Source organism: Triturus cristatus, chromosome 4_1 (assembly GCF_964204655.1).
Source record: "Triturus cristatus chromosome 4_1, aTriCri1.1, whole genome shotgun sequence".
Lineage (NCBI taxonomy): Eukaryota > Metazoa > Chordata > Amphibia > Caudata > Salamandridae > Triturus > Triturus cristatus.
The window spans coordinates 145,887,902-145,913,201 of record NC_140585.1 but is presented as its reverse complement, the minus strand read 5'-3'; the positions used below and the strand labels follow the sequence as shown (position 1 = coordinate 145,913,201).

The window sequence follows — 25,300 nt, the reverse complement described above, 5'->3', positions numbered from 1 at the left end:
GGGCACTAGCGGGGATCAGCACCTCTTCTCAGGTACCCCTGAAGGAGGGCAGTCCCTTTTCTCATGGCACCAGCGGGAGGTCAGCGCCTCTACTCAGGGCACCAGCAGGAGGTAAGCGCCTCTTCTCAGGGCACCAGCGGGGGTCAGCTCCTCCTCTCAGAGCACCAGAGGGAGGGCAGTGCCTCTCCTCAGAGCACCAGCGGGGGGGGGTCAGTGCCTCTTCTCAGGGCCCCAGCGGGGTGTCAGCACCTCTACTCAGGGCACCAGCGGGGGGTCAGTGCCTCTTCTCAGGACACCAGCAGGAGGTCAGCGCCTCTTCTCAGGGCACCAGCGGGAGGTCAGCACCTCTTCTCAGGGCACCAGCGGGAGGTCAGCACCTCTTCTCAGGGCACCAGCTGGAGGTCAGCACCTCTTCTCAGGGCACTAGCGGGGGGGTCAGCGCCTCTTCTCAGGGGCCCTTGCAGGAGGGCAGCGCCTCTTCTCAGGGCACCAGCTGGAGGTCAGCGCCTCTTCTCAGGGGCCTTTGCAGGAGGGCAGCGCCTCTTCTCAGGGCACCAGCTGGAGGTCAGCGCCTCTTCTCAGGGCACCAGCTGGAGGTCAGCGCCTCTTCTCAGGGCACTAGCGGGGGGGTCAGCGACTCTTCTCAGGGGCCCTTGCAGGAGGGCAGCGCCTATTCTCATGGCACCAGCTGGAGGTCAGCGCCTCTTCTCAGGGGCCCTTGCAGGAGGGCAGCGCCTCTTCTCAGGGCACCAGCTGGAGGTCAGCGCCACTTCTCAGGGCACTAGCGGGGAATCAGCACCTCTTCTCAGGTACCCCTGAAGGAGGGCAGTCCCTTTTCTCATGGCACCAGCGGGAGGTCAGCGCCTCTACTCAGGGCACCAGCAGGAGGTAAGCGCCTCTTCTCAGGGCACCAGCGGGGGTCAGCTCCTCCTCTCAGGGCACCAGAGGGAGGGCAGTGCCTCTCCTCAGGGCACCAGCGGGGTGTCAGTGCCTCTTCTCAGGGCACCAGCGGGGGTCAGCTCCTCCTCTCAGGGCACCAGAGGGAGGGTAGTGCCTCTCCTCAGGGCACCAGCGGGGTGTCAGCGCCTCTACTCAGGGCACCAGCGGGGGGTCAGTGCCTCTTCTCAGGGCACCAGCGGGGGTCTGCTCCTCTTCTCAGGGACCCCTGTAGGAGGGCAGCAGACCTTCTGGGGGATGCCTGCAGCTCGTCCAAGGCCTCGTCAAAGCTCTCAAGTAAGCCCAGATCTGAGCATGAGCGCTTCACCCAGACCAGGGTGTTGCTTTGGATGCTGGCTCCCCTCGCCCTCAGTTTAGAGTGTTAGAAACTACAAGTAGCAGAATACACTGCAATAGCCTGAAAGGAATTTGGTACTCATGCTGGACCTAGGCAATATAAGATCTCTGACGAGGATGGTGGGGAGTGCACGTGCAGGCCAGTGGAACTTTCACTTTCACAATGTGCCTGTAGGCCCTAAAACATTAGACCGAAACAAAGATAAATAAAACGCTTCAACGTCATAAAAAATAATTCCTCATTCAGAGCGCGATCCATCATTTCATTTATGTCTCTTGAAAAAACAACAGGCTTCAACGCATATGATTGATCATGTAGTCCTTTGATTTTGATGTAAATAACAAGGCTTCGTGCACGTTTCTTTTTTCAATTAAGTACACAGAAGCTTAAAACGAAAAGGCAGACATCCTTCGCAAAAAGTGTCTCACTTAAAAATTGCCCGTGATTGATCGTAAAAGTTATGAGACCGCATTAGTAAATCAGATGATGTCATGAGTGGAAAGCGCCACATTCTAGATGAAATTCTAAATAAAGGTAGAGTTGTCATGCTTTAAAAAATGCGATGGAATCCTCCCCGTCGGGGAATTGAACCCCGGTCTCCCGCGTGACAGGCGGGGATACTGACCACTATACTAACGAGGAACAGCTGCACCTGGTCTCGCTGAGCCGCTCCTTATGTGGCTGAAAACCCTCCTGTCCATCCTCATATGCTACGAATTTGTGCCATTTATCAACTCCTTCACACCAACACAGGGGCCCACAGGCTCAATAAACACACACACACTCCCTCACACAATACACACACAAACACACTCCTGCCTCACAAGATCCTTCTCACCTCCTAGCAGACACTCTCAGCAGCGCTCTCAGCAGCATCACCTGATGCCAGAGTCACAGCAACCAGCTCCCACGGCTGCTTCTGACGGCCCCGGCCTGGATCTTCAGCCCAGGGGCCCCTGGCTCTCTCTGATGCTGGAGGATTGCAGCGGGGGCTGCACACAGGGAGTGGGGAGGGAGACGCTCCCTCCCACCCGCCCACCCGCCCGCCTGCGCCAAAGGAGAAAGCTGGCTTGTAAAGGAGAAGAGAGGAGGCAGGAAAAGCCCAGGTGTGCGAGTGTCTGAGAAAGAGGCGCTTTGAATTGTGAAGCAGAGGAAAAAAGTGAAGACTTTGCAAAATTCCTTCGAGCCGGATTTGAACCAGCGACCTAAGGATATCAGCTTCCCCACTACAGTCCTCCGCTCTACCAACTGAGCTATCGAAGGCTCGGTGATGTAGGGATGACAAGGCGCTATATGGCATGAGGTGTGAGCAGCGTGCCCAGCCGCCTAGGCAGCACTCTGTCTCTAAACAGCAGCTCAAGGCCTTCATAAAGCGCCAAACCCTACAATGGAGACTTTCCTTCCCTGCACAAAGCCAGCAAAGGAAAACAAACAGGCCACCTGCCTTTCTCAATGCTTCTTTCAAATGCTAAGACATCACTTTGCGCACCTTAGAGCAACCTGTCCAGACACACTTACAAACTACCTTAGAAACGCCTCTCAAGGGCGACTATGACTGGCGCCCCAGACCAACCACCTCCCTTCTCTCCAGCCCCTAGCTAGAAGAATAGGAGACCTCACCCGGAGGATACAGACTCCAGAGTGACAGGCTAGAGACGCCCTTTGGGAGACATGACGGCACCAGGGCCGGACTGGCCATACGGGTAAAGAGAGAGCCCCCGCTGGACAGAGAGACTGAGGGACTCCGCCCATCCTGCGTAAATCCGGGCTTGGTGAGCAGTATCCCGCCCGCCCGTGTTGCTCTCCCCCTCCAATGCTGCTCTTCCCCATCTCCCTATCTGGCTTCACGTTAATACTATAAGCCCCCACCTCCTCTTTGCTTCCTTCCACCCAACCAGCAGATATCCATCAAACTAGGTGGGTCGCAGAATACTGGCATTCTGACAATTGGCTCGAGCCTGTCAACAATTTGGCAAGCTGCCATCTCCGAAGCTATAGTGTAGCAAGCTCCAGAAGCGAATCTCTCCCTTTCAATGTTGTCTTGAAACTGGATTCTTCATAGAGCTGGAGACCCCTAGAAACAGGCCTCCTGGATTTGCCAGTGCTTCTTCCAAGCGGTAACCCATCCTTTGTGAAGAACAAGCTTTGATGACCAGCATTCAGTTTTCTATCAGTGTTTTGTCTGTGTGCCTGAAAGGTGACGTTGTTATTAGCAGGTGGCAGGTCAAGTAAAGAAGAAATGTATGTAATAAAAGATTTGCGATGTAAAACCTTAAAAAATGTGTTTAGATAGGATGAAAAAAAACTAGAAGTATACCGTGGGGAGAAAAAAAGAGTCCCTTCCCTGACCGGGAATCGAACCCGGGCCGCGGCGGTGAGAGCGCCGAATCCTAACCACTAGACCACCAGGGAGCACTGGGTGCTCTGGAGCAGCACCTGCTCCAAGACATACCACCAGGGTGAGGCCGCCTGTGCTGCTGTCACAGGGTTTTGTGCATCAACTAAAGTAAGCAGGAAAACACACACACATCAACCTAACACTGGCAAGCTTGTCTTTACTACACTTTGGAAAACATCATGGGACACACAAAAAAAACACTGCTTTCAGGCACACCCCCAACAAAGCAATCTACTGAACGTTAAATAGACTCAGATCTCGGGACAGTTTCCATCCCTGGAAGACGCATGGGACCTTCATAACACACAACTAACTGGAGAGCAAAAACAGCAAGAACCAATTAACCATCCAGAAAAATACCAGTCACTGTTCTAGGTCAGCTCCTCTTCTCAGGGCACCAGCGGGAGGTCAGCGCCTCTTCTCAGGGCACCAGCGGGAGGTCAGCGCCTCTTCTCAGGGCACCAGCTGGAGGTCAGCACCTCTTCTCAGGGCACTAGCGGGGGGTCAGCGCCTCTTCTCAGGGGCCCTTGCAGGAGGGCAGCGCCTCTTCTCAGGGCACCAGCTGGAGGTCAGCGCCTCTTCTCAGGGCACTAGCGGGGGGGTCAGCGCCTCTTCTCAGGGGCCTTTGCAGGAGGGCAGCGCCTCTTCTCAGGGCACCAGCTGGAGGTCAGTGCCTCTTCTCAGGGCACTAGCGGGGGGTCAGCGCCTCTTCTCAGGGGCCCTTGCAGGAGGGCAGCGCCTCTTCTCAGGGCACCAGCTGGAGGTCAGCGCCTCTTCTCAGGGCACCAGCGGGAGGTCAGCGCCTCTTCTCAGGGCACCAGCTGGAGGTCAGCGCCTCTTCTCAGGGCACTAGCGGGGATCAGCACCTCTTCTCAGGTACCCCTGAAGGAGGGCAGTCCCTTTTCTCATGGCACCAGCGGGAGGTCAGCGCCTCTACTCAGGGCACCAGCAGGAGATAAGCGCCTCTTCTCAGGGCACCAGCGGGGGTCAGCTCCTCCTCTCAGAGCACCAGAGGGAGGGCAGTGCCTCTCCTCAGAGCACCAGCGGGGGGGGGGGGGGTCAGTGCCTCTTCTCAGGGCCCCAGCGGGGTGTCAGCACCTCTACTCAGGGCACCAGCGGGGGGTCAGTGCCTCTTCTCAGGGCACCAGCAGGAGGTCAGCGCCTCTTCTTAGGGCACCAGCGGGAGGTCAGCACCTCTTCTCAGGGCACCAGCGGGAGGTCAGCACCTCTTCTCAGGGCACCAGCTGGAGGTCAGCGCCTCTTCTCAGGGCACTAGCGGGGGGGTCAGCACCTCTTCTCAGGGGCCCTTGCAGGAGGGCAGCGCCTCTTCTCAGGGCATCAGCTGGAGGTCAGCGCCTCTTCTCAGGGGCCCTTGCAGGAGGGCAGCGCCTCTTCTCAGGGCACCAGCTGGAGGTCAGCGCCTCTTCTCAGGGCACCAGCTGGAGGTCAGCGCCTCTTCTCAGGGCACTAGCGGGGGGGGTCAGCGCCTCTTCTCAGGGGCCCTTGCAGGAGGGCAGCGCCTATTCTCATGGCACCAGCTGGAGGTCAGCGCCTCTTCTCAGGGGCCCTTGCAGGAGGGCAGCGCCTCTTCTCAGGGCACCAGCTGGAGGTCAGCGCCACTTCTCAGGGCACTAGCGGGGAATCAGCACCTCTTCTCAGGTACCCCTGAAGGAGGGCAGTCCCTTTTCTCATGGCACCAGCGGGAGGTCAGCGCCTCTACTCAGGGCACCAGCAGGAGGTAAGCGCCTCTTCTCAGGGCACCAGCGGGGGTCAGCTCCTCCTCTCAGGGCACCAGAGGGAGGGCAGTGCCTCTCCTCAGGGCACCAGCGGGGTGTCAGCGCCTCTACTCAGGGCACCAGCGGGGGGTCAGTGCCTCTTCTCAGGGCACCAGCGGGGGTCTGCTCCTCTTCTCAGGGACCCCTGTAGGAGGGCAGCAGACCTTCTGGGGGATGCCTGCTGCTCGTCCAAGGCCTCGTCAAAGCTCTCAAGTAAGCCCAGATCTGAGCATGAGCGCTTCACCCAGACCAGGGTGTTGCTTTGGATGCTGGCTCCCCTCGCCCTCAGTTTAGAGTGTTAGAAACTACAAGTAGCAGAATACACTGCAATAGCCTGAAAGGAATTTGGTACTCATGCTGGACCTAGGCAATATAAGATCTCTGACGAGGATGGTGGGGAGTGCACGTGCAGGCCAGTGGAACTTTCACTTTCACAATGTGCCTGTAAGCCCTAAAACATTAGACCGAAACAAAGATAAATAAAACGCTTCAACGTCATAAAAAATAATTCCTCATTCAGAGCGCGATCCATCATTTCATTTATGTCTCTTGAAAAAACAACAGGCTTCAACGCATATGATTGATCATGTAGTCATTTGATTTTGATGTAAATAACAAGGCTTCGTGCACGTTTCTTTTTTCAATTAAGTACACAGAAGGTTAAAACGAAAAGGCAGACATCCTTCGCAAAAAGTGTCCCACTTAAAAATTGCCCGTGATTGATCGTAAAAGTTATGAGACCGCATTAGTAAATCAGATGATGTCATGAGTGGAAAGCGCCACATTCTAGATGAAATTCTAAATAAAGGTAGAGTTGTCATGCTTTAAAAAATGTGATGGAATCCTCCCCGTCGGGGAATTGAACCCCGGTCTCCCGCGTGACAGGCGGGGATACTGACCACTATACTAACGAGGAACAGCTGCACCTGGTCTCGCTGAGCCGCTCCTCATGTGGCTGAAAACCCGCCTGTCCATCCTCATATGCTATGAATTTGTGCCATTTATCAACTCCTTCACACCAACACAGGGGCCCACAGGCTCAATAAACACACACACACTCCCTCACACAATACACACACAAACACACTCCTGCCTCACAAGATCCTTCTCACCTCCTAGCAGACACTCTCAGCAGCGCTCTCAGCAGCATCACCTGATGCCAGAGTCACAGCAACCAGCTCCCACGGCTGCTTCTGACGGCCCCGGCCTGGATCTTCAGCCCAGGGGCCCCTGGCTCTCTCTGATGCTGGAGGATTGCAGCGGGGGCTGCACACAGGGAGTGGGGAGGGAGACGCTCCCTCCCACCCGCCCACCCGCCCGCCTGCGCCAAAGGAGAAAGCTGGCTTGTAAAGGAGAAGAGAGGAGGCAGGAAAAGCCCAGGTGTGCGAGTGTCTGAGAAAGAGGCGCTTTGAATTGTGAAGCAGAGGAAAAAAGTGAAGACTTTGCAAAATTCCTTCGAGCCGGATTTGAACCAGCGACCTAAGGATATCAGCTTCCCCACTACAGTCCTCCGCTCTACCAACTGAGCTATCGAAGGCTCGGTGATGTAGGGATGACAAGGCGCTATATGGCATGAGGTGTGAGCAGCGTGCCCAGCCGCCTAGGCGGCACTCTGTCTCTAAACAGCAGCTCAAGGCCTTCATAAAGCGCCAAACCCTACAATGGAGACTTTCCTTCCCTGCACAAAGCCAGCAAAGGAAAACAAACAGGCCACCTGCCTTTCTCAATGCTTCTTTCAAATGCTAAGACATCACTTTGCGCACCTTAGAGCAACCTGTCCAGACACACTTACAAACTACCTTAGAAACGCCTCTCAAGGGCGACTATGACTGGCGCCCCAGACCAACCACCTCCCTTCTCTCCAGCCCCTAGCTAGAAGAATAGGAGACCTCACCCGGAGGATACAGACTCCAGAGTGACGGGCTAGAGACGCCCTTTGGGAGACATGACGGCACCAGGGCCGGACTGGCCATACGGGTAAAGAGAGAGCCCCCGCTGGACAGAGAGACTGAGGGACTCCGCCCATCCTGCGTAAATCCGGGCTTGGTGAGCAGTATCCCGCCCGCCCGTGTTGCTCTCCCCCTCCAATGCTGCTCTTCCCCATCTCCCTATCTGGCTTCACGTTAATACTATAAGTCCCCACCTCCTCTTTGCTTCCTTCCACCCAACCAGCAGATATCCATCAAACTAGGTGGGTCGCAGAATACTGGCATTCTGACAATTGGCTCGAGCCTGTCAACAATTTGGCAAGCTGCCATCTCCGAAGCTATAGTGTAGCAAGCTCCAGAAGCGAATCTCTCCCTTTCAATGTTGTCTTGAAACTGGATTCTTCATAGAGCTGGAGACCCCTAGAAACAGGCCTCCTGGATTTGCCAGTGCTTCTTCCAAGCGGTAACCCATCCTTTGTGAAGAACAAGCTTTGATGACCAGCATTCAGTTTTCTATCAGTGTTTTGTCTGTGTGCCTGAAAGGTGACGTTGTTATTAGCAGGTGGCAGGTCAAGTAAAGAAGAAATGTATGTAATAAAAGATTTGCGATGTAGAACCTTAAAAAATGTGTTTAGATAGGATGAAAAAAAACTAGAAGTATACCGTGGGGAGAAAAAAAGAGTCCCTTCCCTGACCGGGAATCGAACCCGGGCCGCGGCGGTGAGAGCGCCGAATCCTAACCACTAGACCACCAGGGAGCACTGGGTGCTCTGGAGCAGCACCTGCTCCAAGACATACCACCAGGGTGAGGCCGCCTGTGCTGCTGTCACAGGGTTTTGTGCATCAACTAAAGTAAGCAGGAAAACACACACACATCAACCTAACACTGGCAAGCTAGTCTTTACTACACTTTGGAAAACATCATGGGACACACAAAAAAAACACTGCTTTCAGGCACACCCCCAACAAAGCAATCTACTGAACGTTAAATAGACTCAGATCTCGGGACAGTTTCCATCCCTGGAAGACGCATGGGACCTTCATAACACACAACTAACTGGAGAGCAAAAACAGCAAGAACCAATTAACCATCCAGAAAAATACCAGTCACTGTTCTAGGTCAGCTCCTCTTCTCAGGGCACCAGCGGGAGGTCAGCGCCTCTTCTCAGGGCACCAGCGGGAGGTCAGCGCCTCTTCTCAGGGCACCAGCTGGAGGTCAGCACCTCTTCTCAGGGCACTAGCGGGGGGTCAGCGCCTCTTCTCAGGGGCCCTTGCAGGAGGGCAGCGCCTCTTCTCAGGGCACCAGCTGGAGGTCAGCGCCTCTTCTCAGGGCACTAGCGGGGGGGTCAGCGCCTCTTCTCAGGGGCCTTTGCAGGAGGGCAGCGCCTCTTCTCAGGGCACCAGCTGGAGGTCAGTGCCTCTTCTCAGGGCACTAGCGGGGGGTCAGCGCCTCTTCTCAGGGGCCCTTGCAGGAGGGCAGCGCCTCTTCTCAGGGCACCAGCTGGAGGTCAGCGCCTCTTCTCAGGGCACCAGCGGGAGGTCAGCGCCTCTTCTCAGGGCACCAGCTGGAGGTCAGCGCCTCTTCTCAGGGCACTAGCGGGGATCAGCACCTCTTCTCAGGTACCCCTGAAGGAGGGCAGTCCCTTTTCTCATGGCACCAGCGGGAGGTCAGCGCCTCTACTCAGGGCACCAGCAGGAGATAAGCGCCTCTTCTCAGGGCACCAGCGGGGGTCAGCTCCTCCTCTCAGAGCACCAGAGGGAGGGCAGTGCCTCTCCTCAGAGCACCAGCGGGGGGGGGTCAGTGCCTCTTCTCAGGGCCCCAGCGGGGTGTCAGCACCTCTACTCAGGGCACCAGCGGGGGGTCAGTGCCTCTTCTCAGGGCACCAGCAGGAGGTCAGCGCCTCTTCTTAGGGCACCAGCGGGAGGTCAGCACCTCTTCTCAGGGCACCAGCGGGAGGTCAGCACCTCTTCTCAGGGCACCAGCTGGAGGTCAGTGCCTCTTCTCAGGGCACTAGCGGGGGGGTCAGCACCTCTTCTCAGGGGCCCTTGCAGGAGGGCAGCGCCTCTTCTCAGGGCATCAGCTGGAGGTCAGCGCCTCTTCTCAGGGGCCCTTGCAGGAGGGCAGCGCCTCTTCTCAGGGCACCAGCTGGAGGTCAGCGCCTCTTCTCAGGGCACCAGCTGGAGGTCAGCGCCTCTTCTCAGGGCACTAGCGGGGGGGGTCAGCGCCTCTTCTCAGGGGCCCTTGCAGGAGGGCAGCGCCTATTCTCATGGCACCAGCTGGAGGTCAGCGCCTCTTCTCAGGGGCCCTTGCAGGAGGGCAGCGCCTCTTCTCAGGGCACCAGCTGGAGGTCAGCGCCACTTCTCAGGGCACTAGCGGGGAATCAGCACCTCTTCTCAGGTACCCCTGAAGGAGGGCAGTCCCTTTTCTCATGGCACCAGCGGGAGGTCAGCGCCTCTACTCAGGGCACCAGCAGGAGGTAAGCGCCTCTTCTCAGGGCACCAGCGGGGGTCAGCTCCTCCTCTCAGGGCACCAGAGGGAGGGCAGTGCCTCTCCTCAGGGCACCAGCGGGGTGTCAGCGCCTCTACTCAGGGCACCAGCGGGGGGTCAGTGCCTCTTCTCAGGGCACCAGCGGGGGTCTGCTCCTCTTCTCAGGGACCCCTGTAGGAGGGCAGCAGACCTTCTGGGGGATGCCTGCAGCTCGTCCAAGGCCTCGTCAAAGCTCTCAAGTAAGCCCAGATCTGAGCATGAGCGCTTCACCCAGACCAGGGTGTTGCTTTGGATGCTGGCTCCCCTCGCCCTCAGTTTAGAGTGTTAGAAACTACAAGTAGCAGAATACACTGCAATAGCCTGAAAGGAATTTGGTACTCATGCTGGACCTAGGCAATATAAGATCTCTGACGAGGATGGTGGGGAGTGCACGTGCAGGCCAGTGGAACTTTCACTTTCACAATGTGCCTGTAAGCCCTAAAACATTAGACCGAAACAAAGATAAATAAAACGCTTCAACGTCATAAAAAATAATTCCTCATTCAGAGCGCGATCCATCATTTCATTTATGTCTCTTGAAAAAACAACAGGCTTCAACGCATATGATTGATCATGTAGTCATTTGATTTTGATGTAAATAACAAGGCTTCGTGCACGTTTCTTTTTTCAATTAAGTACACAGAAGGTTAAAACGAAAAGGCAGACATCCTTCGCAAAAAGTGTCCCACTTAAAAATTGCCCGTGATTGATCGTAAAAGTTATGAGACCGCATTAGTAAATCAGATGATGTCATGAGTGGAAAGCGCCACATTCTAGATGAAATTCTAAATAAAGGTAGAGTTGTCATGCTTTAAAAAATGCGATGGAATCCTCCCCGTCGGGGAATTGAACCCCGGTCTCCCGCGTGACAGGCGGGGATACTGACCACTATACTAACGAGGAACAGCTGCACCTGGTCTCGCTGAGCCGCTCCTCATGTGGCTGAAAACCCGCCTGTCCATCCTCATATGCTATGAATTTGTGCCATTTATCAACTCCTTCACACCAACACAGGGGCCCACAGGCTCAATAAACACACACACACTCCCTCACACAATACACACACAAACACACTCCTGCCTCACAAGATCCTTCTCACCTCCTAGCAGACACTCTCAGCAGCGCTCTCAGCAGCATCACCTGATGCCAGAGTCACAGCAACCAGCTCCCACGGCTGCTTCTGACGGCCCCGGCCTGGATCTTCAGCCCAGGGGCCCCTGGCTCTCTCTGATGCTGGAGGATTGCAGCGGGGGCTGCACACAGGGAGTGGGGAGGGAGACGCTCCCTCCCACCCGCCCACCCGCCCGCCTGCGCCAAAGGAGAAAGCTGGCTTGTAAAGGAGAAGAGAGGAGGCAGGAAAAGCCCAGGTGTGCGAGTGTCTGAGAAAGAGGCGCTTTGAATTGTGAAGCAGAGGAAAAAAGTGAAGACTTTGCAAAATTCCTTCGAGCCGGATTTGAACCAGCGACCTAAGGATATCAGCTTCCCCACTACAGTCCTCCGCTCTACCAACTGAGCTATCGAAGGCTCGGTGATGTAGGGATGACAAGGCGCTATATGGCATGAGGTGTGAGCAGCGTGCCCAGCCGCCTAGGCGGCACTCTGTCTCTAAACAGCAGCTCAAGGCCTTCATAAAGCGCCAAACCCTACAATGGAGACTTTCCTTCCCTGCACAAAGCCAGCAAAGGAAAACAAACAGGCCACCTGCCTTTCTCAATGCTTCTTTCAAATGCTAAGACATCACTTTGCGCACCTTAGAGCAACCTGTCCAGACACACTTACAAACTACCTTAGAAACGCCTCTCAAGGGCGACTATGACTGGCGCCCCAGACCAACCACCTCCCTTCTCTCCAGCCCCTAGCTAGAAGAATAGGAGACCTCACCCGGAGGATACAGACTCCAGAGTGACGGGCTAGAGACGCCCTTTGGGAGACATGACGGCACCAGGGCCGGACTGGCCATACGGGTAAAGAGAGAGCCCCCGCTGGACAGAGAGACTGAGGGACTCCGCCCATCCTGCGTAAATCCGGGCTTGGTGAGCAGTATCCCGCCCGCCCGTGTTGCTCTCCCCCTCCAATGCTGCTCTTCCCCATCTCCCTATCTGGCTTCACGTTAATACTATAAGTCCCCACCTCCTCTTTGCTTCCTTCCACCCAACCAGCAGATATCCATCAAACTAGGTGGGTCGCAGAATACTGGCATTCTGACAATTGGCTCGAGCCTGTCAACAATTTGGCAAGCTGCCATCTCCGAAGCTATAGTGTAGCAAGCTCAATGTTGTCTTGAAACTGGATTCTTCATAGAGCTGGAGACCCCTAGAAACAGGCCTCCTGGATTTGCCAGTGCTTCTTCCAAGCGGTAACCCATCCTTTGTGAAGAACAAGCTTTGATGACCAGCATTCAGTTTTCTATCAGTGTTTTGTCTGTGTGCCTGAAAGGTGACGTTGTTATTAGCAGGTGGCAGGTCAAGTAAAGAAGAAATGTATGTAATAAAAGATTTGCGATGTAGAACCTTAAAAAATGTGTTTAGATAGGATGAAAAAAAACTAGAAGTATACCGTGGGGAGAAAAAAAGAGTCCCTTCCCTGACCGGGAATCGAACCCGGGCCGCGGCGGTGAGAGCGCCGAATCCTAACCACTAGACCACCAGGGAGCACTGGGTGCTCTGGAGCAGCACCTGCTCCAAGACATACCACCAGGGTGAGGCCGCCTGTGCTGCTGTCACAGGGTTTTGTGCATCAACTAAAGTAAGCAGGAAAACACACACACATCAACCTAACACTGGCAAGCTAGTCTTTACTACACTTTGGAAAACATCATGGGACACACAAAAAAAACACTGCTTTCAGGCACACCCCCAACAAAGCAATCTACTGAACGTTAAATAGACTCAGATCTCGGGACAGTTTCCATCCCTGGAAGACGCATGGGACCTTCATAACACACAACTAACTGGAGAGCAAAAACAGCAAGAACCAATTAACCATCCAGAAAAATACCAGTCACTGTTCTAGGTCAGCTCCTCTTCTCAGGGCACCAGCGGGAGGTCAGCGCCTCTTCTCAGGGCACCAGCGGGAGGTCAGCGCCTCTTCTCAGGGCACCAGCTGGAGGTCAGCACCTCTTCTCAGGGCACTAGCGGGGGGTCAGCGCCTCTTCTCAGGGGCCCTTGCAGGAGGGCAGCGCCTCTTCTCAGGGCACCAGCTGGAGGTCAGCGCCTCTTCTCAGGGCACTAGCGGGGGGGTCAGCGCCTCTTCTCAGGGGCCTTTGCAGGAGGGCAGCGCCTCTTCTCAGGGCACCAGCTGGAGGTCAGTGCCTCTTCTCAGGGCACTAGCGGGGGGTCAGCGCCTCTTCTCAGGGGCCCTTGCAGGAGGGCAGCGCCTCTTCTCAGGGCACCAGCTGGAGGTCAGCGCCTCTTCTCAGGGCACCAGCGGGAGGTCAGCGCCTCTTCTCAGGGCACCAGCTGGAGGTCAGCGCCTCTTCTCAGGGCACTAGCGGGGATCAGCACCTCTTCTCAGGTACCCCTGAAGGAGGGCAGTCCCTTTTCTCATGGCACCAGCGGGAGGTCAGCGCCTCTACTCAGGGCACCAGCAGGAGGTAAGCGCCTCTTCTCAGGGCACCAGCGGGGGTCAGCTCCTCCTCTCAGAGCACCAGAGGGAGGGCAGTGCCTCTCCTCAGAGCACCAGCGGGGGGGGGTCAGTGCCTCTTCTCAGGGCCCCAGCGGGGTGTCAGCACCTCTACTCAGGGCACCAGCGGGGGGTCAGTGCCTCTTCTCAGGACACCAGCAGGAGGTCAGCGCCTCTTCTCAGGGCACCAGCGGGAGGTCAGCACCTCTTCTCAGGGCACCAGCGGGAGGTCAGCACCTCTTCTCAGGGCACCAGCTGGAGGTCAGCACCTCTTCTCAGGGCACTAGCGGGGGGGTCAGCGCCTCTTCTCAGGGGCCCTTGCAGGAGGGCAGCGCCTCTTCTCAGGGCACCAGCTGGAGGTCAGCGCCTCTTCTCAGGGGCCTTTGCAGGAGGGCAGCGCCTCTTCTCAGGGCACCAGCTGGAGGTCAGCGCCTCTTCTCAGGGCACCAGCTGGAGGTCAGCGCCTCTTCTCAGGGCACTAGCGGGGGGGGTCAGCGACTCTTCTCAGGGGCCCTTGCAGGAGGGCAGCGCCTATTCTCATGGCACCAGCTGGAGGTCAGCGCCTCTTCTCAGGGGCCCTTGCAGGAGGGCAGCGCCTCTTCTCAGGGCACCAGCTGGAGGTCAGCGCCACTTCTCAGGGCACTAGCGGGGAATCAGCACCTCTTCTCAGGTACCCCTGAAGGAGGGCAGTCCCTTTTCTCATGGCACCAGCGGGAGGTCAGCGCCTCTACTCAGGGCACCAGCAGGAGGTAAGCGCCTCTTCTCAGGGCACCAGCGGGGGTCAGCTCCTCCTCTCAGGGCACCAGAGGGAGGGCAGTGCCTCTCCTCAGGGCACCAGCGGGGTGTCAGTGCCTCTTCTCAGGGCACCAGCGGGGGTCAGCTCCTCCTCTCAGGGCACCAGAGGGAGGGTAGTGCCTCTCCTCAGGGCACCAGCGGGGTGTCAGCGCCTCTACTCAGGGCACCAGCGGGGGGTCAGTGCCTCTTCTCAGGGCACCAGCGGGGGTCTGCTCCTCTTCTCAGGGACCCCTGTAGGAGGGCAGCAGACCTTCTGGGGGATGCCTGCAGCTCGTCCAAGGCCTCGTCAAAGCTCTCAAGTAAGCCCAGATCTGAGCATGAGCGCTTCACCCAGACCAGGGTGTTGCTTTGGATGCTGGCTCCCCTCGCCCTCAGTTTAGAGTGTTAGAAACTACAAGTAGCAGAATACACTGCAATAGCCTGAAAGGAATTTGGTACTCATGCTGGACCTAGGCAATATAAGATCTCTGACGAGGATGGTGGGGAGTGCACGTGCAGGCCAGTGGAACTTTCACTTTCACAATGTGCCTGTAGGCCCTAAAACATTAGACCGAAACAAAGATAAATAAAACGCTTCAACGTCATAAAAAATAATTCCTCATTCAGAGCGCGATCCATCATTTCATTTATGTCTCTTGAAAAAACAACAGGCTTCAACGCATATGATTGATCATGTAGTCCTTTGATTTTGATGTAAATAACAAGGCTTCGTGCACGTTTCTTTTTTCAATTAAGTACACAGAAGCTTAAAACGAAAAGGCAGACATCCTTCGCAAAAAGTGTCTCACTTAAAAATTGCCCGTGATTGATCGTAAAAGTTATGAGACCGCATTAGTAAATCAGATGATGTCATGAGTGGAAAGCGCCACATTCTAGATGAAATTCTAAATAAAGGTAGAGTTGTCATGCTTTAAAAAATGCGATGGAATCCTCCCCGTCGGGGAATTGAACCCCGGTCTCCCGCGTGACAGGCGGGGATACTGACCACTATACTAACGAGGAACAGCTGCACCTGGTCTCGCTGAGCCGCTCCTTATGTGGCTGAAAACCCTCCTGTCCATCCTCATATGCTACGAATTTGTGCCATTTATCAACTCCTTCACACCAACACAGGGGCCCACAGGCTCAATAAACACACACACACTCCCTCACACAATACACACACAAACACACTCCTGCCTCACAAGATCCTTCTCACCTCCTAGCAGACACTCTCAGCAGCGCTCTCAGCAGCATCACCTGATGCCAGAGTCACAGCAACCAGCTCCCACGGCTGCTTCTGACGGCCCCGGCCTGGATCTTCAGCCCAGGGGCCCCTGGCTCTCTCTGATGCTGGAGGATTGCAGCGGGGGCTGCACACAGGGAGTGGGGAGGGAGACGCTCCCTCCCACCCGCCCACCCGCCCGCCTGCGCCAAAGGAGAAAGCTGGCTTGTAAAGGAGAAGAGAGGAGGCAGGAAAAGCCCAGGTGTGCGAGTGTCTGAGAAAGAGGCGCTTTGAATTGTGAAGCAGAGGAAAAAAGTGAAGACTTTGCAAAATTCCTTCGAGCCGGATTTGAACCAGCGACCTAAGGATGTCAGCTTCCCCACTACAGTCCTCCGCTCTACCAACTGAGCTATCGAAGGCTCGGTGATGTAGGGATGACAAGGCGCTATATGGCATGAGGTGTGAGCAGCGTGCCCAGCCGCCTAGGCAGCACTCTGTCTCTAAACAGCAGCTCAAGGCCTTCATAAAGCGCCAAACCCTACAATGGAGACTTTCCTTCCCTGCACAAAGCCAGCAAAGGAAAACAAACAGGCCACCTGCCTTTCTCAATGCTTCTTTCAAATGCTAAGACATCACTTTGCGCACCTTAGAGCAACCTGTCCAGACACACTTACAAACTACCTTAGAAACGCCTCTCAAGGGCGACTATGACTGGCGCCCCAGACCAACCACCTCCCTTCTCTCCAGCCCCTAGCTAGAAGAATAGGAGACCTCACCCGGAGGATACAGACTCCAGAGTGACGGGCTAGAGACGCCCTTTGGGAGACATGACGGCACCAGGGCCGGACTGGCCATACGGGTAAAGAGAGAGCCCCCGCTGGACAGAGAGACTGAGGGACTCCGCCCATCCTGCGTAAATCCGGGCTTGGTGAGCAGTATCCCGCCCGCCCGTGTTGCTCTCCCCCTCCAATGCTGCTCTTCCCCATCTCCCTATCTGGCTTCACGTTAATACTATAAGCCCCCACCTCCTCTTTGCTTCCTTCCACCCAACCAGCAGATATCCATCAAACTAGGTGGGTCGCAGAATACTGGCATTCTGACAATTGGCTCGAGCCTGTCAACAATTTGGCAAGCTGCCATCTCCGAAGCTATAGTGTAGCAAGCTCCAGAAGCGAATCTCTCCCTTTCAATGTTGTCTTGAAACTGGATTCTTCATAGAGCTGGAGACCCCTAGAAACAGGCCTCCTGGATTTGCCAGTGCTTCTTCCAAGCGGTAACCCATCCTTTGTGAAGAACAAGCTTTGATGACCAGCATTCAGTTTTCTATCAGTGTTTTGTCTGTGTGCCTGAAAGGTGACGTTGTTATTAGCAGGTGGCAGGTCAAGTAAAGAAGAAATGTATGTAATAAAAGATTTGCGATGTAAAACCTTAAAAAATGTGTTTAGATAGGATGAAAAAAAACTAGAAGTATACCGTGGGGAGAAAAAAAGAGTCCCTTCCCTGACCGGGAATCGAACCCGGGCCGCGGCGGTGAGAGCGCCGAATCCTAACCACTAGACCACCAGGGAGCACTGGGTGCTCTGGAGCAGCACCTGCTCCAAGACATACCACCAGGGTGAGGCCGCCTGTGCTGCTGTCACAGGGTTTTGTGCATCAACTAAAGTAAGCAGGAAAACACACACACATCAACCTAACACTGGCAAGCTTGTCTTTACTACACTTTGGAAAACATCATGGGACACACAAAAAAAACACTGCTTTCAGGCACACCCCCAACAAAGCAATCTACTGAACGTTAAATAGACTCAGATCTCGGGACAGTTTCCATCCCTGGAAGACGCATGGGACCTTCATAACACACAACTAACTGGAGAGCAAAAACAGCAAGAACCAATTAACCATCCAGAAAAATACCAGTCACTGTTCTAGGTCAGCTCCTCTTCTCAGGGCACCAGCGGGAGGTCAGCGCCTCTTCTCAGGGCACCAGCGGGAGGTCAGCGCCTCTTCTCAGGGCACCAGCTGGAGGTCAGCACCTCTTCTCAGGGCACTAGCGGGGGGTCAGCGCCTCTTCTCAGGGGCCCTTGCAGGAGGGCAGCGCCTCTTCTCAGGGCACCAGCTGGAGGTCAGCGCCTCTTCTCAGGGCACTAGCGGGGGGGTCAGCGCCTCTTCTCAGGGGCCTTTGCAGGAGGGCAGCGCCTCTTCTCAGGGCACCAGCTGGAGGTCAGTGCCTCTTCTCAGGGCACTAGCGGGGGGTCAGCGCCTCTTCTCAGGGGCCCTTGCAGGAGGGCAGCGCCTCTTCTCAGGGCACCAGCTGGAGGTCAGCGCCTCTTCTCAGGGCACCAGCGGGAGGTCAGCGCCTCTTCTCAGGGCACCAGCTGGAGGTCAGCGCCTCTTCTCAGGGCACTAGCGGGGATCAGCACCTCTTCTCAGGTACCCCTGAAGGAGGGCAGTCCCTTTTCTCATGGCACCAGCGGGAGGTCAGCGCCTCTACTCAGGGCACCAGCAGGAGATAAGCGCCTCTTCTCAGGGCACCAGCGGGGGTCAGCTCCTCCTCTCAGAGCACCAGAGGGAGGGCAGTGCCTCTCCTCAGAGCACCAGCGGGGGGGGGGGGTCAGTGCCTCTTCTCAGGGCCCCAGCGGGGTGTCAGCACCTCTACTCAGGGCACCAGCGGGGGGTCAGTGCCTCTTCTCAGGGCACCAGCAGGAGGTCAGCGCCTCTTCTTAGGGCACCAGCGGGAGGTCAGCACCTCTTCTCAGGGCACCAGCAGGAGGTCAGCACCTCTTCTCAGGGCACCAGCTGGAGGTCAGCGCCTCTTCTCAGGGCACTAGCGGGGGGGTCAGCACCTCTTCTCAGGGGCCCTTGCAGGAGGGCAGCGCCTCTTCTCAGGGCATCAGCTGGAGGTCAGCGCCTCTTCTCAGGGGCCCTTGCAGGAGGGCAGCGCCTCTTCTCAGGGCACCAGCTGGAGGTCAGCGCCTCTTCTCAGGGCACCAGCTGGAGGTCAGCGCCTCTTCTCAGGGCACTAGCGGGGGGGGGCAGCGCCTCTTCTCAGGGGCCCTTGCAGGAGGGCAGCGCCTATTCTCATGGCACCAGCTGGAGGTCAGCGCCTCTTCTCAGGGGCCCTTGCAGGAGGGCAGCGCCTCTTCTCAGGGCACCAGCTGGAGGTCAGCGCCACTTCTCAGGGCACTAGCGGGGAATCAGCACCTCTTCTCAGGTACCCCTGAAGGAGGGCAGTCCCTTTTCTCATGGCACCAGCGGGAGGTCAGCGCCTCTACTCAGGGCACCAGCAGGAGGTAAGCGCCTCTTCTCAGGGCACCAGCGGGGGTCAGCTCCTCCTCTCAGGGCACCAGAGGGAGGGCAGTGCCTCTCCTCAGGGCACCAGCGGGGTGTCAGCGCCTCTACTCAGGGCACCAGCGGGGGGTCAGTGCCTCTTCTCAGGGCACCAGCGGGGGTCTGCTCCTCTTCTCAGGGACCCCTGTAGGAGGGCAGCAGACCTTCTGGGGGATGCCTGCAGCTCGTCCAAGGCCTCGTCAAAGCTCTCAAGTAAGCCCAGATCTGAGCATGAGCGCTTCACCCAGACCAGGGTGTTGCTTTGGATGCTGGCTCCCCTCGCCCTCAGTTTAGAGTGTTAGAAACTACAAGTAGCAGAATACACTGCAATAGCCTGAAAGGAATTTGGTACTCATGCTGGACCTAGGCAATATAAGATCTCTGACGAGGATGGTGGGGAGTGCACGTGCAGGCCAGTGGAACTTTCACTTTCACAATGTGCCTGTAAGCCCTAAAACATTAGACCGAAACAAAGATAAATAAAACGCTTCAACGTCATAAAAAATAATTCCTCATTCAGAGCGCGATCCATCATTTCATTTATGTCTCTTGAAAAAACAACAGGCTTCAACGCATATGATTGATCATGTAGTCATTTGATTTTGATGTAAATAACAAGGCTTCGTGCACGTTTCTTTTTTCAATTAAGTACACAGAAGGTTAAAACGAAAAGGCAGACATCCTTCGCAAAAAGTGTCCCACTTAAAAATTGCCCGTGATTGATCGTAAAAGTTATGAGACCGCATTAGTAAATCAGATGATGTCATGAGTGGAAAGCGCCACATTCTAGATGAAATTCTAAATAAAGGTAGAGTTGTCATGCTTTAAAAAATGCGATGGAATCCTCCCCGTCGGGGAATTGAACCCCGGTCTCCCGCGTGACAGGCGGGGATACTGACCACTATACTAACGAGGAACAGCTGCACCTGGTCTCGCTGAGCCGCTCCTCATGTGGCTGAAAACCCGCCTGTCCATCCTCATATGCTATGAATTTGTGCCATTTATCAACTCCTTCACACCAACACAGGGGCCCACAGGCTCAATAAACACACACACACTCCCTCACACAATACACACACAAACACACTCCTGCCTCACAAGATCCTTCTCACCTCCTAGCAGACACTCTCAGCAGCGCTCTCAGCAGCATCACCTGATGCCAGAGTCACAGCAACCAGCTCCCACGGCTGCTTCTGACGGCCCCGGCCTGGATCTTCAGCCCAGGGGCCCCTGGCTCTCTCTGATGCTGGAGGATTGCAGCGGGGGCTGCACACAGGGAGTGGGGAGGGAGACGCTCCCTCCCACCCGCCCACCCGCCCGCCTGCGCCAAAGGAGAAAGCTGGCTTGTAAAGGAGAAGAGAGGAGGCAGGAAAAGCCCAGGTGTGCGAGTGTCTGAGAAAGAGGCGCTTTGAATTGTGAAGCAGAGGAAAAAAGTGAAGACTTTGCAAAATTCCTTCGAGCCGGATTTGAACCAGCGACCTAAGGATATCAGCTTCCCCACTACAGTCCTCCGCTCTACCAACTGAGCTATCGAAGGCTCGGTGATGTAGGGATGACAAGGCGCTATATGGCATGAGGTGTGAGCAGCGTGCCCAGCCGCCTAGGCAGCACTCTGTCTCTAAACAGCAGCTCAAGGCCTTCATAAAGCGCCAAACCCTACAATGGAGACTTTCCTTCCCTGCACAAAGCCAGCAAAGGAAAACAAACAGGCCACCTGCCTTTCTCAATGCTTCTTTCAAATGCTAAGACATCACTTTGCGCACCTTAGAGCAACCTGTCCAGACACACTTACAAACTACCTTAGAAACGCCTCTCAAGGGCGACTATGACTGGCGCCCCAGACCAACCACCTCCCTTCTCTCCAGCCCCTAGCTAGAAGAATAGGAGACCTCACCCGGAGGATACAGACTCCAGAGTGACGGGCTAGAGACGCCCTTTGGGAGACATGACGGCACCAGGGCCGGACTGGCCATACGGGTAAAGAGAGAGCCCCCGCTGGACAGAGAGACTGAGGGACTCCGCCCATCCTGCGTAAATCCGGGCTTGGTGAGCAGTATCCCGCCCGCCCGTGTTGCTCTCCCCCTCCAATGCTGCTCTTCCCCATCTCCCTATCTGGCTTCACGTTAATACTATAAGTCCCCACCTCCTCTTTGCTTCCTTCCACCCAACCAGCAGATATCCATCAAACTAGGTGGGTCGCAGAATACTGGCATTCTGACAATTGGCTCGAGCCTGTCAACAATTTGGCAAGCTGCCATCTCCGAAGCTATAGTGTAGCAAGCTCCAGAAGCGAATCTCTCCCTTTCAATGTTGTCTTGAAACTGGATTCTTCATAGAGCTGGAGACCCCTAGAAACAGGCCTCCTGGATTTGCCAGTGCTTCTTCCAAGCGGTAACCCATCCTTTGTGAAGAACAAGCTTTGATGACCAGCATTCAGTTTTCTATCAGTGTTTTGTCTGTGTGCCTGAAAGGTGACGTTGTTATTAGCAGGTGGCAGGTCAAGTAAAGAAGAAATGTATGTAATAAAAGATTTGCGATGTAGAACCTTAAAAAATGTGTTTAGATAGGATGAAAAAAAACTAGAAGTATACCGTGGGGAGAAAAAAAGAGTCCCTTCCCTGACCGGGAATCGAACCCGGGCCGCGGCGGTGAGAGCGCCGAATCCTAACCACTAGACCACCAGGGAGCACTGGGTGCTCTGGAGCAGCACCTGCTCCAAGACATACCACCAGGGTGAGGCCGCCTGTGCTGCTGTCACAGGGTTTTGTGCATCAACTAAAGTAAGCAGGAAAACACACACACATCAACCTAACACTGGCAAGCTAGTCTTTACTACACTTTGGAAAACATCATGGGACACACAAAAAAAACACTGCTTTCAGGCACACCCCCAACAAAGCAATCTACTGAACGTTAAATAGACTCAGATCTCGGGACAGTTTCCATCCCTGGAAGACGCATGGGACCTTCATAACACACAACTAACTGGAGAGCAAAAACAGCAAGAACCAATTAACCATCCAGAAAAATACCAGTCACTGTTCTAGGTCAGCTCCTCTTCTCAGGGCACCAGCGGGAGGTCAGCGCCTCTTCTCAGGGCACCAGCGGGAGGTCAGCGCCTCTTCTCAGGGCACCAGCTGGAGGTCAGCACCTCTTCTCAGGGCACTAGCGGGGGGTCAGCGCCTCTTCTCAGGGGCCCTTGCAGGAGGGCAGCGCCTCTTCTCAGGGCACCAGCTGGAGGTCAGCGCCTCTTCTCAGGGCACTAGCGGGGGGGTCAGCGCCTCTTCTCAGGGGCCTTTGCAGGAGGGCAGCGCCTCTTCTCAGGGCACCAGCTGGAGGTCAGTGCCTCTTCTCAGGGCACTAGCGGGGGGTCAGCGCCTCTTCTCAGGGGCCCTTGCAGGAGGGCAGCGCCTCTTCTCAGGGCACCAGCTGGAGGTCAGCGCCTCTTCTCAGGGCACCAGCGGGAGGTCAGCGCCTCTTCTCAGGGCACCAGCTGGAGGTCAGCGCCTCTTCTCAGGGCACTAGCGGGGATCAGCACCTCTTCTCAGGTACCCCTGAAGGAGGGCAGTCCCTTTTCTCATGGCACCAGCGGGAGGTCAGCGCCTCTACTCAGGGCACCAGCAGGAGGTAAGCGCCTCTTCTCAGGGCACCAGCGGGGGTCAGCTCCTCCTCTCAGAGCACCAGAGGGAGGGCAGTGCCTCTCCTCAGAGCACCAGCGGGGGGGGGTCAGTGCCTCTTCTCAGGGCCCCAGCGGGGTGTCAGCACCTCTACTCAGGGCACCAGCGGGGGGTCAGTGCCTCTTCTCAGGACACCAGCAGGAGGTCAGCGCCTCTTCTCAGGGCACCAGCGGGAGGTCAGCACCTCTTCTCAGGGCACCAGCGGGAGGTCAGCACCTCTTCTCAGGGCACCAGCTGGAGGTCAGCACCTCTTCTCAGGGCACTAGCGGGGGGGTCAGCGCCTCTTCTCAGGGGCCCTTGCAGGAGGGCAGCGCCTCTTCTCAGGGCACCAGCTGGAGGTCAGCGCCTCTTCTCAGGGGCCTTTGCAGGAGGGCAGCGCCTCTTCTCAGGGCACCAGCTGGAGGTCAGCACCTCTTCTCAGGGCACCAGCTGGAGGTCAGCGCCTCTTCTCAGGGCACTAGCGGGGGGGGTCAGCGACTCTTCTCAGGGGCCCTTGCAGGAGGGCAGCGCCTATTCTCATGGCACCAGCTGGAGGTCAGCGCCTCTTCTCAGGGGCCCTTGCAGGAGGGCAGCGCCTCTTCTCAGGGCACCAGCTGGAGGTCAGCGCCACTTCTCAGGGCACTAGCGGGGAATCAGCACCTCTTCTCAGGTACCCCTGAAGGAGGGCAGTCCCTTTTCTCATGGCACCAGCGGGAGGTCAGCGCCTCTACTCAGGGCACCAGCAGGAGGTAAGCGCCTCTTCTCAGGGCACCAGCGGGGGTCAGCTCCTCCTCTCAGGGCACCAGAGGGAGGGCAGAGCCTCTCCTCAGGGCACCAGCGGGGTGTCAGTGCCTCTTCTCAGGGCACCAGCGGGGGTCAGCTCCTCCTCTCAGGGCACCAGAGGGAGGGTAGTGCCTCTCCTCAGGGCACCAGCGGGGTGTCAGCGCCTCTACTCAGGGCACCAGCGGGGGGTCAGTGCCTCTTCTCAGGGCACCAGCGGGGGTCTGCTCCTCTTCTCAGGGACCCCTGTAGGAGGGCAGCAGACCTTCTGGGGGATGCCTGCAGCTCGTCCAAGGCCTCGTCAAAGCTCTCAAGTAAGCCCAGATCTGAGCATGAGCGCTTCACCCAGACCAGGGTGTTGCTTTGGATGCTGGCTCCCCTCGCCCTCAGTTTAGAGTGTTAGAAACTACAAGTAGCAGAATACACTGCAATAGCCTGAAAGGAATTTGGTACTCATGCTGGACCTAGGCAATATAAGATCTCTGACGAGGATGGTGGGGAGTGCACGTGCAGGCCAGTGGAACTTTCACTTTCACAATGTGCCTGTAGGCCCTAAAACATTAGACCGAAACAAAGATAAATAAAACGCTTCAACGTCATAAAAAATAATTCCTCATTCAGAGCGCGATCCATCATTTCATTTATGTCTCTTGAAAAAACAACAGGCTTCAACGCATATGATTGATCATGTAGTCCTTTGATTTTGATGTAAATAACAAGGCTTCGTGCACGTTTCTTTTTTCAATTAAGTACACAGAAGCTTAAAACGAAAAGGCAGACATCCTTCGCAAAAAGTGTCTCACTTAAAAATTGCCCGTGATTGATCGTAAAAGTTATGAGACCGCATTAGTAAATCAGATGATGTCATGAGTGGAAAGCGCCACATTCTAGATGAAATTCTAAATAAAGGTAGAGTTGTCATGCTTTAAAAAATGCGATGGAATCCTCCCCGTCGGGGAATTGAACCCCGGTCTCCCGCGTGACAGGCGGGGATACTGACCACTATACTAACGAGGAACAGCTGCACCTGGTCTCGCTGAGCCGCTCCTTATGTGGCTGAAAACCCTCCTGTCCATCCTCATATGCTACGAATTTGTGCCATTTATCAACTCCTTCACACCAACACAGGGGCCCACAGGCTCAATAAACACACACACACTCCCTCACACAATACACACACAAACACACTCCTGCCTCACAAGATCCTTCTCACCTCCTAGCAGACACTCTCAGCAGCGCTCTCAGCAGCATCACCTGATGCCAGAGTCACAGCAACCAGCTCCCACGGCTGCTTCTGACGGCCCCGGCCTGGATCTTCAGCCCAGGGGCCCCTGGCTCTCTCTGATGCTGGAGGATTGCAGCGGGGGCTGCACACAGGGAGTGGGGAGGGAGACGCTCCCTCCCACCCGCCCACCCGCCCGCCTGCGCCAAAGGAGAAAGCTGGCTTGTAAAGGAGAAGAGAGGAGGCAGGAAAAGCCCAGGTGTGCGAGTGTCTGAGAAAGAGGCGCTTTGAATTGTGAAGCAGAGGAAAAAAGTGAAGACTTTGCAAAATTCCTTCGAGCCGGATTTGAACCAGCGACCTAAGGATGTCAGCTTCCCCACTACAGTCCTCCGCTCTACCAACTGAGCTATCGAAGGCTCGGTGATGTAGGGATGACAAGGCGCTATATGGCATGAGGTGTGAGCAGCGTGCCCAGCCGCCTAGGCAGCACTCTGTCTCTAAACAGCAGCTCAAGGCCTTCATAAAGCGCCAAACCCTACAATGGAGACTTTCCTTCCCTGCACAAAGCCAGCAAAGGAAAACAAACAGGCCACCTGCCTTTCTCAATGCTTCTTTCAAATGCTAAGACATCACTTTGCGCACCTTAGAGCAACCTGTCCAGACACACTTACAAACTACCTTAGAAACGCCTCTCAAGGGCGACTATGACTGGCGCCCCAGACCAACCACCTCCCTTCTCTCCAGCCCCTAGCTAGAAGAATAGGAGACCTCAC

General features: G+C 55.7%; 11 non-coding genes across 11 annotated transcripts; all 11 read right to left on the bottom strand.

Moving 5' to 3' along the window:
• Nucleotides 1-1,864: 1,864 nt before the first annotated feature.
• On the bottom strand, nucleotides 1,865-1,936 carry TRNAD-GUC (transfer RNA aspartic acid (anticodon GUC)). The gene has a single exon. It is a non-coding gene; the product is annotated as a tRNA-Asp (tRNA).
• A 1,698-nt stretch (nucleotides 1,937-3,634) lies between these two features.
• On the bottom strand, nucleotides 3,635-3,706 carry TRNAE-CUC (transfer RNA glutamic acid (anticodon CUC)). The gene has a single exon. It is a non-coding gene; the product is annotated as a tRNA-Glu (tRNA).
• A 2,605-nt stretch (nucleotides 3,707-6,311) lies between these two features.
• Nucleotides 6,312-6,383, bottom strand: TRNAD-GUC (transfer RNA aspartic acid (anticodon GUC)). Its single transcript has one exon. It is a non-coding gene; the product is annotated as a tRNA-Asp (tRNA).
• A 1,698-nt stretch (nucleotides 6,384-8,081) lies between these two features.
• TRNAE-CUC (transfer RNA glutamic acid (anticodon CUC)) lies at nucleotides 8,082-8,153 on the bottom strand. Its single transcript has one exon. It is a non-coding gene; the product is annotated as a tRNA-Glu (tRNA).
• A 2,600-nt stretch (nucleotides 8,154-10,753) lies between these two features.
• On the bottom strand, nucleotides 10,754-10,825 carry TRNAD-GUC (transfer RNA aspartic acid (anticodon GUC)). Its single transcript has one exon. It is a non-coding gene; the product is annotated as a tRNA-Asp (tRNA).
• Nucleotides 10,826-12,501: 1,676 nt separating this feature from the next.
• TRNAE-CUC (transfer RNA glutamic acid (anticodon CUC)) lies at nucleotides 12,502-12,573 on the bottom strand. Its single transcript has one exon. It is a non-coding gene; the product is annotated as a tRNA-Glu (tRNA).
• Nucleotides 12,574-15,268: 2,695 nt separating this feature from the next.
• On the bottom strand, nucleotides 15,269-15,340 carry TRNAD-GUC (transfer RNA aspartic acid (anticodon GUC)). Its single transcript has one exon. It is a non-coding gene; the product is annotated as a tRNA-Asp (tRNA).
• Nucleotides 15,341-17,038: 1,698 nt separating this feature from the next.
• TRNAE-CUC (transfer RNA glutamic acid (anticodon CUC)) lies at nucleotides 17,039-17,110 on the bottom strand. Its single transcript has one exon. It is a non-coding gene; the product is annotated as a tRNA-Glu (tRNA).
• A 2,603-nt stretch (nucleotides 17,111-19,713) lies between these two features.
• Nucleotides 19,714-19,785, bottom strand: TRNAD-GUC (transfer RNA aspartic acid (anticodon GUC)). The gene has a single exon. It is a non-coding gene; the product is annotated as a tRNA-Asp (tRNA).
• A 1,698-nt stretch (nucleotides 19,786-21,483) lies between these two features.
• TRNAE-CUC (transfer RNA glutamic acid (anticodon CUC)) lies at nucleotides 21,484-21,555 on the bottom strand. The gene has a single exon. It is a non-coding gene; the product is annotated as a tRNA-Glu (tRNA).
• Nucleotides 21,556-24,250: 2,695 nt separating this feature from the next.
• Nucleotides 24,251-24,322, bottom strand: TRNAD-GUC (transfer RNA aspartic acid (anticodon GUC)). Its single transcript has one exon. It is a non-coding gene; the product is annotated as a tRNA-Asp (tRNA).
• Nucleotides 24,323-25,300: the final 978 nt, after the last annotated feature.